This window comes from Ovis aries, chromosome 6, assembly GCF_016772045.2.
Source record: "Ovis aries strain OAR_USU_Benz2616 breed Rambouillet chromosome 6, ARS-UI_Ramb_v3.0, whole genome shotgun sequence".
NCBI lineage: Eukaryota > Metazoa > Chordata > Mammalia > Artiodactyla > Bovidae > Ovis > Ovis aries.
The window spans coordinates 8,953,424-8,965,145 of NC_056059.1; positions in this window are offsets into that span (position 1 = coordinate 8,953,424).

Consider the following 11,722-nt stretch of genomic DNA (forward strand, 5'->3'; position numbering starts at 1 on the left):
ACTTTCACTTACCTGATTTGGTCCTCCAAGATCATTCCTGTCTGTGACTCTCCATCCTTCAGGCTTCCCTCAAGGGACTTTTCAGGATACTCCTTAAGGCAATCCTCAGGACACTTGTCAGAATATTCCTCGGGGGGAGCTGCCCTGAAACAACAGTCCGTCCAGAGGTGGTTTAAGAGGCATGTTTAAGGCATGCATAGACTCAGCACATAGCCGCCACTGAACTGTAAGGAAACTGGACACTGCCACTGACTGTGTGTCCAGGAATGATGAGGCAGTCTCTGTAAAATAGCTGAGATACTCTGCGGCAAGAATTATGTATGGCCATTTTTCTAAATCAACCCCTTGAGCACAGGGAACTTAAAAATAAACGTATAAATTAGATGTTTTGTGACAAGATTCTATTTTGAAATAATTGTAATTGTCTCATAGAATGTTTTTTTAATATTTTCATGTTTTTTATTTTTAAAAACACTTGTAATTTTACAAGCTAGCAGTAAAATATTGTCCTCACTACTCATTCATTAGCACCATATGCCTGTTAAAGTTAACTGTGACTTCGTTTCATTGTAAATGATTGTAAAGTAAAAGGATCATATCAAATATCAAATTAATCTCAAGTAACATGTGAACCATTTATTATCAGTATTTTTGGCTTTATGCATAAAGATGTATTTCAAAGATGACCTTAATATTAGTATCAGTTGTGTCAGTCTGACACATCAAATTACCACAGCTTAAAGCAATATTTAATCTCTGAAATTATTTTATAATTAAAGAGGCATAGAAGAAAGTTGAGAAATTAGCTTAAAAAACAAGATACTACACAACTTATTTAAAGTTCTTTGTTTTTTAGAAGAATGAGGAAAATAATGAAAAATTTCATGATACAAGTATCAGTTACCCATATGGTTTAGTATATGTCAGTATTCCCATGCTTTACTTATGAATTTGACCTTATAAAAAAGCATCAAAATGTCCAGGATAATTCATAAGGATAGCTAGAAGTCTGAAATAAAATTGCTCAGTGGAAAACAAACAAACAAACAAACAAACAAAAACCCTCAAGCCATTTAAATGGAAACCTAGACTCAAATTACTTCCACACATTAAAACAGGAGGATTTTTCATTTTCTACTTTCTAATAAAAGCATTCTTCAGAGCTGTAGGGTTAAGTTCTAAGCTAAATAGGCACTAAGTTCTAAGGGTTAAGTTCTAAGCTAAATAAGCACTGCTTATAAGCATACCCATTTTCCATATCAGTAGAATCAAGTCCAGTTTTGCCATTTGTAGATAACTATGACAAGCTACAAAAGCATGTGTTTGCCATAAACAGCTCTAGCAAACTGTTCACACTGAGCAGATCAAATTCTCTGTATGGAGAACCATCTGGACCATAGCCAAATCCCACAATTAATGTTTGACTGCTATATCAATTCTTTTCCAATTTGTGAAATGTATTTTTAAAATAGTAGCTGAAATGAAAGTTCCTAAACATGAGAAGTAAGGGACAGGGAAGCCTGGCATGCTGCAGTCCATGGGGTCAAAAAGAGTCAGACCCAACTTGCCACTGAAGAACAAACATGAGAAGTACTATTAAATTTTTTAAGGACAATATTTTACAAATTATTTTCATTATAACCAAATACTAAGTGCTTCCTGCTGCTTCTGCCTCTCAACTACTTAGCAATGCAAATGTGAATTTAAAAATAACTAGTTAATCCAGATAACAAATCAGATATTGCAGAGAATTTATGTCAAAGTACAAAAATACTAATTCCTTATCATCATATTAACACATAAGGAAATAAACTAAGGTTTGTAAGAGTACCCTCTATAACAATAATATTTGATATTAGTTGACTTTAGGATAGAATATTTTTAAACCAAATTAACCCAACAAACTGAAAAATATCATGCATAAATGTTGTACAATTTTTTTAATGAACCAGTTCAGAGATTAATAGCTGTTTACCCTAGGAGTTGTTTCACATGTTGTTTTGCAAAATATCCAAGGAAAACAAGGCAGTGTTCTATAATATGCCACAATTTTTATTGCAATGTGACCATTTTTGCAAGGATGGGGAGTTTGCTCTCAAAAACAATATTCCATCTAAGACTTTTATATAGAAATTGCCATCATAACTGATATTCAAAATATCTTTTATACTGCAAGACTTACATGATAAATATAAAACTCCTACACTTATTCAATAGTGTATACTCAGTGGAAAACAGACAATAATAACAGCTATTTCTTTTCAGAAGATATTCAGGGAATAGAAATGAACCTGAGGGTACTAAGATAAGTTGATGACACAGTTAACACAACTGAATCGGCATTCAGTGAAGACAGTCATTGGCAGTGAAGACAGTCATCTTCACTGCAGTGCTTGCTACAAGGGAAGCATATAACTAGTTATTTTGCCTAAAATATGAGAAGGCATTCCTCACGTTCTACATAAAAGTAACAACATTAGACAGCTTAATGTCAATCTCTACTAGACTGCTTACATGAATATTTCCTTCATTCATTGTGTTGGAAAGACCCAGAAAACATCAAAAACCTATTTTTCCAGTTGACTGAGCTGGAGAAATAGAAGCTCCTCAAGATACAGATGGCACTTCACTGTCATTTTACAGGTGAAACTATTTCAAGTTACAGTTCTCTTACAGTTCAGTTCAGTTAACAAACTAACTGTAACTCTGGTATCACTGACTCGATGGACGTGAGTCTGAGTGAACTCTGGGAGTTGGTGATGGACAGGGAGGCCTGGTGTGCTGCAATTCATGGAGTCGCAAAGAGTTGGACACGACTGAGCGACTGAACTGAACTGTAACAGTTCAGTTTAGTCGCTCAGTGTCTGTCTCTGTGTGAGTCCATGGTCTGCAGCAAGCCAGGCTTCCCTGACCATCACGAACTCCCAGGTATTGCTCAGGCTTATGTCCATGGAGTCGGTGATGCCATCCAAACAGCTCATCCTCTGTCGTCCCCTTCTCCTGCCTTCAATCTTTCCCAGCATCAGGGTCTTTTCCAGTGAGTCAGTTCTTTGCATCAAGTGGTCAAAAGATTGGAACTTCAGCTTAAGCATCAGTCCTTCCAGTGAATATTCAGGACTGATTTCCTTTAAAATTGACTGGTTTGAGCTCCTTGCTGTCCAGAGACTCTCAAGAGTCTTCTCCATCACCACAGTTCAAAAGCATTAATTTTTCCATGCTCAACTTTCTTTATGGTCCAATTCTCACATCCATACATGACTACTGGAAAAACCGTAGCTTTGACTAGACAGACCTTTGTCAGTCTGTTTCATTACTGTTATATTAGCTCTCAATTTCTCTCTAGAGTCAACCCGTCCTTTTTATCATGGAACCATTTACTTGCCACTCACGTTTAAAAACTGTAAACTACGTCTTAATGGCATCTTTGGAGCTAGCATAAATAATTTTTTAAAGGTACACTTTCAGGAGCCCATAATATAAATACTAGGTCTTTTCTAGACTGTTTTGTATATGACATCTTACAAAGCATTATCAGCAACCTTTCATAGGTAGCAACTTCACAAAAGATGCATAGGAGTCCTCTACACTATCGGTGATCTGCATTGGTTTCTCTACAATTATCTTCTGTCATCATTTAAACAGAAGACGACTGCTTTCTTTTTCTCTCTCTCATTTGATCTCTTTTGTAGATTACCTTTCAGGTCGTTAAAAACGTTGTCATCATTCACTATAACTCCGGAAGTCAGTTTCAGACCGTGCAAGTGGAATAAAGCACAGGAAGCCAAGGGCAAAGGCAGGTTCCAGCAGGTGTTGGGGGAGCTCCAAGCATCCTTTCCGCCCCTGGCTGCTGCCAGGCTCTGTGCTCGACCCGTCCCTGCGACCAGGAATCTGGGCTTGAGGGCGGTCAGGAGAGAGCCTCTCGGGGCAGAATTCAGGTTAAACTGAGATCTCAGGCCCTAGGTCTGTGCTTACGGAGACCTGGGCCCCCGCGTCCCTCCTCTGGGCCCCAGGGAGGCGCGCCTGCCTCACCACAGCATCCTCCGCTGTGGCTCCGAGGCTATGGGAGAAAGAGGGGCGGCAGGCAGCAGTGGGTGTGGGAAGAAAACAAGTGTTAAGGACCTCTGGAAACACGTTTTTAATAGTAAAGTCTAGTGTTCATTTATTGATTTGACTGAAAAACAATTCCGAAAAGGCAGTTATATCTCTGGGACCCCAGGCTCTTAGATGTATGTATATTGAAAGAACAAATTTTTCTTTTTAAAATATCTTAGAAATAACAATACTGAGTTTATAACAATTTAATGCTTAAAATATGTAAGGCTGCAACTCACTTTATTCCTTAAAAATCAGAATGACTATGATCTCTTCTAATCACCAAAGAGCTGTTATTCAAACCAAAATGGATATAATACTATCAATGCTTTTATCCATATTCTAACAAAAAAGAGAGCTTGAGCCATTTTTTAAATTGGTATTGTGTGTGATACTTAGATTGTGAAAATCATCAGTGATTCAGGGAAAAACTATAGTCAGATAGTAGATACTACAATACAAACCATGGGTTAATGTTTCTTCATTTATAATAAACCTTGATATTTCATAAGATGTAGAAAATTAACATTTTCATGTTGTAATTGATGGTCGTATGTATGGACTATACCGTGTTTCAAAAGATCAATTTTTAATTCTTTGTTTATGAAGAATTAGAAAGTTAAATTTTAAAATGTATCTAATAGGTTTGTTGTCTCTTATTATAAATGGTTATATTGTTAATGGCACTACTGTTGCATAGTATGGAAATGTATCTTGTCATGCAGTCAGACAAATAGGGGATTTTCTCACCATGACCTACGAAACTATTTAGAGTTTATTCAACTATAAGTGGTGGAAAATGAGTACATTACTGAAGTTAATTTATTTTTTAAATATAGTCTTCTTGTTAAACTCATATACATAATTACTCTTTTGATGTTTTATTGGTTATAAGTTCAGTTCAGTCCAGTTCAGTTGCTCAGTTGTGTCCAACTCTGCAACTTCATGAATTGTAGCACACCAGGCCTCCCTGTCCATCACCAACTCCCGGAGTTCACTCAGACTCATGTCCATCGAGTCGGTGATGCCATCCAGCCATCTCATCCTCTGTTGTCCCCTTGTCCTCCTGCCCCCAATCCCTCCCAGCATCAGAGTCTTTTCCAATGAGTCAACTCTTCTTATGAGGTGGCCAGAGTACTGGAGTTTCAGCTTTAGCATCATTCCTTCTAAAGTTATAAGCTTCAACAATTGAAATATATTTTCTGTCAAGTTTTTTAGAAAATTTGAATGAAAAATGGAGAAAATGAGATAATTAACCCCAGAGTAATGTATTGATTCCTAGACATTCTTATTTTATCTATTCCTCTAATTCACCTGCCTCCAGAAGTCTTAGTGAATTTACTTTTTGAATGACAAGATGTTCCAGGTGTTATATGTGGTGTTTTCCTACCCTTGTCCTGAATTTAATCATTTCTTCAAGAATCCCTAAACACTTTAATGTTTAAGCACATTCAGATACCATGTAGGTGCTAGTGAACATCTTCATTGCTACTAGATTATTATTCCTAAGTTCTTTATAAAGTTTTAAGAGTAAAACAATATGAATTCTAACTGATATTTCCAAAGACTCTGAATAGGCAAAACATTCTTGAGAAAGAAGAACCTGGAGTCATCACATTCCCTTATTTTAGACTATATTACAATGCTACAGTAACCAAAACAGTATTTATGTTATTAACAAGATTAACAGTTAAAAATGTTAATTCTTCCAATCCATGGTATCTTTCTATTTATTTTGTTGGTCTTCAGTTTCTTCATGAATGTCTTATAATACTCTGTGTACAAGTCTTTCATCTCCTTGGTTAAATTTATTCTTTTTTTGATACAATTAATTTCTCTTTCTGATAGCTCATTTATCAGTGTATGTAAATGCAACAGTTTTCTACATACTGATTTTGTATCTTGCAACTTGACTACATTTGTTATTTCTAACAGTTTGTGGTGGAGTCTGTACAGCTTTCTATATATAACATCTGAAAATAGTGACAGTTCTACTGTCATCTGAAAATAGTGACAGCTTTACTTTTTTCCTTTGCATTTGGGATGGATTTTGTTTCTTTTTCTTGCCTGTTTGCTCTGAATAGGAGTTCTAGTACTATTTCAAATGAAAGCGATGAGAGAAGACATCCTTGTCTTGTTCCTGAGTTTGAGGAAAAGTGTTAGATTTTCTCCATTGAGTGTGATGATAGCTGTGGCTTATCATATATGTCATTTATTATATCGAGGTATGGAAGCTGGATATCTCCTTTTGTGTGTGTTATTTTATCATAAATAGATACTGAATTTGTCAAATGCTTTCTGAAATCTATTGATAAGATAATGTCATTTTTATTGTTTGTTTTCTTAATGTGGGATACCACATTGAATGATTCACAGATGCTAAATCAACCTTGCATCCTTGGAATAAATCTCGCTTGATAATGGTGTATGATACTTTTACTATATTGTTGAATTCAGTTTGTGAATATTTTGTTGAGAATTTTTGCATGTGTGTTCTGCACTAATATTGGCTTGTAATTATCACCAATCTGATCATCTTAAGCTTAGTTTCTTACTGTGTTTTGTTTATTGGGAAAGTGGAACAGAAGTTCCCACTTTGGGGAGCTAACAAGCAGACTTCTGGGAGTAGAAAGCAGTGATTCTGAGGTAATAGTCTTTCCCATTTTAAGTTATTGTGGAATAGTTTAACATCTCCTGAATATAATGATGTGGTTTTTATGGCTCCCTTATCTATGAATAAAGTGTATTCTCATTGATTAAAAACAACTTTCCTTACCATTAATTCCAAGTATGTTTGATTGATGATATTTTATTGAATTTCTATACATGTCCATTTGAGTTTTAGTGTCAGATATAAATAGAGAATAACCCTTGATGTCTTCACTTTGGGCTCATGGGTGAGAATAACTCTTTTTTTTTTTTAATTCAGGTGAGAAGTCCAATACTACTTATCATTATTATGTGTTATTGTACTACAAGTAACAGTGTCCTTACTTACATAAGTATACTTACTTATTTCTCAGTTAATAGCATGGCAGTCACTGAATGTCAAAGGTAATCTTTGTCACACTGAGGCAAAATTAAAATCAACAGCAATACTTCTCTCCTTCACAAAATCATAGTTGTCTCTGAAAGGACAATTAAGAAAAATGAAAAGAATGTAGAAGACAGAGTCAAGGTGTAGATACTAATCAGTAAACATATTACATAAAATGAAATATCTTGACATTAAAAATTAGAAAATAACAACTAAGAAAAAAGTTAAGAGACAAGGAAAAATATATAGAAAAATTAAAATTAACTATTTTTCATTACATTGAAATATTCTATGAGCAAACATAAAAGAAAATTGAATTCATGTTCTGGATTTGCTTTATTACAAACTAATTACTTAAAAAAAAAGAAACCTATTACCAAGCCATTAATGTATTGCTTCATTTGATTTTAGATATTTCAGTGAAGAAGTAATTCTGTGACTGTATTTTAAGATCTTAGTTTTACTAAAGCTTTAAGTTCTTTTCTATATCTTATTGCTGATCAAGAGCATTAAATTATACCTTCATGTTATAGCACTCTCAATCTAGATTCAAAAAGGCCTAACTGATTGTGACTATAGATTTCAGGTTAATTAGAGTTTGTTTAGTAGCTTCAAAATGTTAGGCAGTTAGCCAAACTAGAAAAGACAAGCGTACTTAAAGTTGAGCAGAAATGTAACTTATTGTGACTGATTCTGTTACCTATTAAGGACATGTTATCCAAACTAGCACCCGAAGTAATCAAATGAAGGTTATACACTAATGAAGTACATACTATGATTTGAGAAAAGGACAAATAATGTCTGGAAATTATGTCTGACTACCGGACAACAAATTTGTAATGTTCAAGGAGAGGAGGTGGAAAGGTTAGCGAGACAGGTTGTGTCTGACTTTTATAGTAGTGGAAAAGACTCCAGGACTGTTTTACTATGGCAATAAATTGTTATTGGTTAATTTCTGTCTGGGGATCCCTGGTGGCTCATGGTAAACAATCCACCAGCAATGCAGGAAATGTAGATTCAATCCCTGGGTCATGAAGATTCCCTGGAGAAGGAAATGGCAATCCACTCCAGTAATCTTGCCTGGAGAATCCCATGGACAGAGGAGCCTTGAAGGCTACAGTTCATGGGGGTCACAAAGAGTTGGACATGGCTGATTGGATGTTGAAGCTGAAACTCCAATACTTTGGCCACCTGATGCGAAGACCTGACTCACTTGAAAAGACCCTAATGCTGGGAAAGATTGAGGGCAGGAGGAGAGAGGGACGACAGAGGATGAGATGGTTGGATGGCATCACTGACTCAATGGACATGGGTTTGGATAAACTCCAGGAGTTGGTGATGGACAGGGAAGCCTGGTGTGCTGCGGTTCATGGGGTCGCAAAGAGATGGGCATGACTGAGCGACTGAACTGAACTGAAGTGACTCAGCAACAGCATAAGTAGTTTCTGTCTACCTAACCTTCTAATAAAATAAATATATGTGAGTATTATACCTTGTTCCTACTATCATATCAAATAATTTTATCATTTTATATTGTTAAGTGGAATATGATATGAATATATTGTTGATACTTCTGCAATACTTATTTCATATAACATGTTCAAATATTGTTGTTGTTCAGTCACTCAGTTGTGTCTGACTCTTTACAACCCCATGGACTTCAGCACACCAGGCTTCCCTGTCCTTCACTATTTCCCAGAGTCTGCTCAGACTCTTATTCATTAATCGGTGATGCCAACCAACCATCCTGTCCTCTTTCATCTCCTTCTCCTCCTGCCTTCAGTCTTTCCATAGCATCAGGGTCTTTTCCAGTGAGTTGGCTCTTCCCATCAGGTAGCCAAAGTACTGGAACTTCAGCTTAAGCATCAGTCCTTCCCATGAATATTTAAGGTTGATTTCCTTTAGGATTAACTGGTTTGATATCCTTGCTGTCCAAGGGACTCTCAAGAGTCTTCTCCAGCACCACAGTTCAGAGGCATCATTGCTTTGGTGCTCAGTCTCTTTTATTGCCCAGCTGTCACATCCATACCTGACCACTGGAGATACATAGCTTTGACTATCTGTATGTTTGTCAGCAAAGTGATGTCTCTGCTTTTTAATACACTGTCTAGGTTTGTCATAGCTTTTCTTCCAAGGAGCAAGCATCTTTTAATTTCATGGCTGAAGTCACCATCTGAAGTGATTTTGGAGCCCAAGAAAATAAAGTCTGTCACTTTATTTTTCGTTTTATGTTTTCATTCTTTCCCCATATATTTGCCATGAAGTGATGGGACCAGATGCCATGATCTTAGCTTTCTGAATGTTGAACCTTAAGTCAACATTTTCACCCTCCTTTTTCACTTTCATCAAGAGGTTCTTTAGTTCTTCTTCACTTTCTGCTATAATGGTGTTGCCATGTGCATATCTGAGGTTATTGATATTTCTCCCAGCAGTCTTGATTCCAACTTGTGCTTCATCCAGCCCAGCATTTGTCATGATGTACTCTGCATATAAGTTAAATAAGCAGGGTGACAATATACTGCCTTGACATACTCCTTTCCCAGTTTGGAAACAGTCCATTGTTCCATGTCTGATTCTAACCATTGCTTCTTGGCATGCATACAGATTTCTCAGGAGGCAGATCAGGTGGTTTGGTATTCCCATCTCTTTTAAGAATTTTGCACAGTTTTTTGTGATCCACACAGTCAAAGGCTTTAGCATAGTCAATAAAGCATTAAATGTTTTCCTGGAACTCACTTGCATTTTTGATGATCCTACAGGTGTTGGCAATTTGACCTCTGGTTCCTCTGTCTTTTCTAAATTCAGCTTGTTCATCTGGAAGTTTTCAGTTCACATATTGTTGAAGCCTAGCTTGAAGGATTTTGAGCATTATCTTGCTAGCATGTGAAATCAATGCAATGTGTGTTAGTTTGAACATTCTTTGGCATTGCCTTTCTTTGGGATTGGACTGAAAAGTGACCTTTTCCAGTCCTGTGGCCACTGCTGAACAAATTAAATCAAAAAAGAAAAGTAAGCTTATTTTTTGAAAAAGTTTTGTGTCAAATACTTGTCAGTTTTCAAAAGTCTGGCAATATCAGAACAGGTAATTATTTTCAAGAAAAGTATTAAATCGTAGGTCAAATTCCAAAATCGAGGCTCACCATTATTGAATTGCATAGGCTTCTCCTTTTTATTTTCTTTCAGTTATACCTGTTCTCAAAAATATGTGGTCAATATTTTTGACATGCTTAAGTTAGTATTTGTACTTATTAAGTTGTATACAACTTAAGTTGTGTTTCTTTATTTAGTAATCTAATAATGTTCTTTATGAAGGAATAACTGTTTTTTTTTTTAATTGAGTCACAGATCTGAAATTAAAGCACACATGAATGGATATTGGGAGGAATATATTTTCACAAAGAAAGCAATCCTGTAAGTCTGTAAGACCTCAGTACCTCACTGTGTAATGTTAGGTAATATGTGTATTTTATGTAAGACCCATTATTCTCATATGTAAAATGGAAACATTACAAATATTATAGAGCATTACAAATGGAGTTGCATTAGTAGTCCTTGTCTTAGTTCACTGTTCCAAGGAGCACAGAAATCACATAAAGCCCTAAGCATGGTGCCTGACAGACAGTAAACATACAAAAAGCAATGTGTTGCAGTATTACAGGAAAGCAAGGTACCTTTTGAGATGAGGTGACTACATTCAATAAGATTTGGTTATTGTTGAATGTGCTGAGTGAAAATGGTAGCACATTCAATTCTTTTTGTTTAGTCTTTGAAGTAAGCCAGAAAGAAAAACACCAATACGGTATACTAATGCATATATATGGAATTTAGAAAGATGGTAATGATAACCCTGTATGTGAGACAGCAAAAGAGACACAGATGTATGGAACAGTCTTTGGACTCTGTGGGAGAGGCAAAGGGTGGGATGATTTGGGAGAATTGCATTGAAACATGTATAATATCATACAAGAAATGAATCACCAGTCCAGGTTCGATACAGGATATTTGGGGCTGGTGCACTAGGATGACCCGGAGGGATGGTATGGGGAGGGAGGTGGGAAGTGCATTCAGGATGGGGAACATGTGTACCCCTGTGGCGGATTCATGTCGATGTGCAACAGAACCAATACAATATTGTAAAGTAATTAGCCCCCGATTAAAATAAATAAATTTAAATATAAAAAATTTTTAAAAGTAAAAAGGCCAAAAAAATAAAAGAAATTATTCTCTTTTCTTAAATTTCATGAATGCTGTGCTGTGCTATGCTTAGCCGCAGAGTCACATCCAACTCATTGCAACCCCAAGTACTGTAGCCTGCCAGGCTCCTTTGTCCGTGGGGACTCTCCAGATAAGAGTGGAGTGGGTTGCCATGCCCTTCTCCAGGGCAATTTCATGCATATCTTCTGTTTTCTTATGGTTTCAAATAACTAATAATGGTCACAAAAGAAGTATTAGAGACTGGGTTGTGTTTTTCATGTTATCGTTAAATGAATTTCTGGGTGTTAACTTCAGGAAATTATTAGAATTCTTAGTCAAATACACATTAGATAAAACTCAAAGAATCAGTTTTGTTTGTTCGAAGTTCTTAAATCAGAG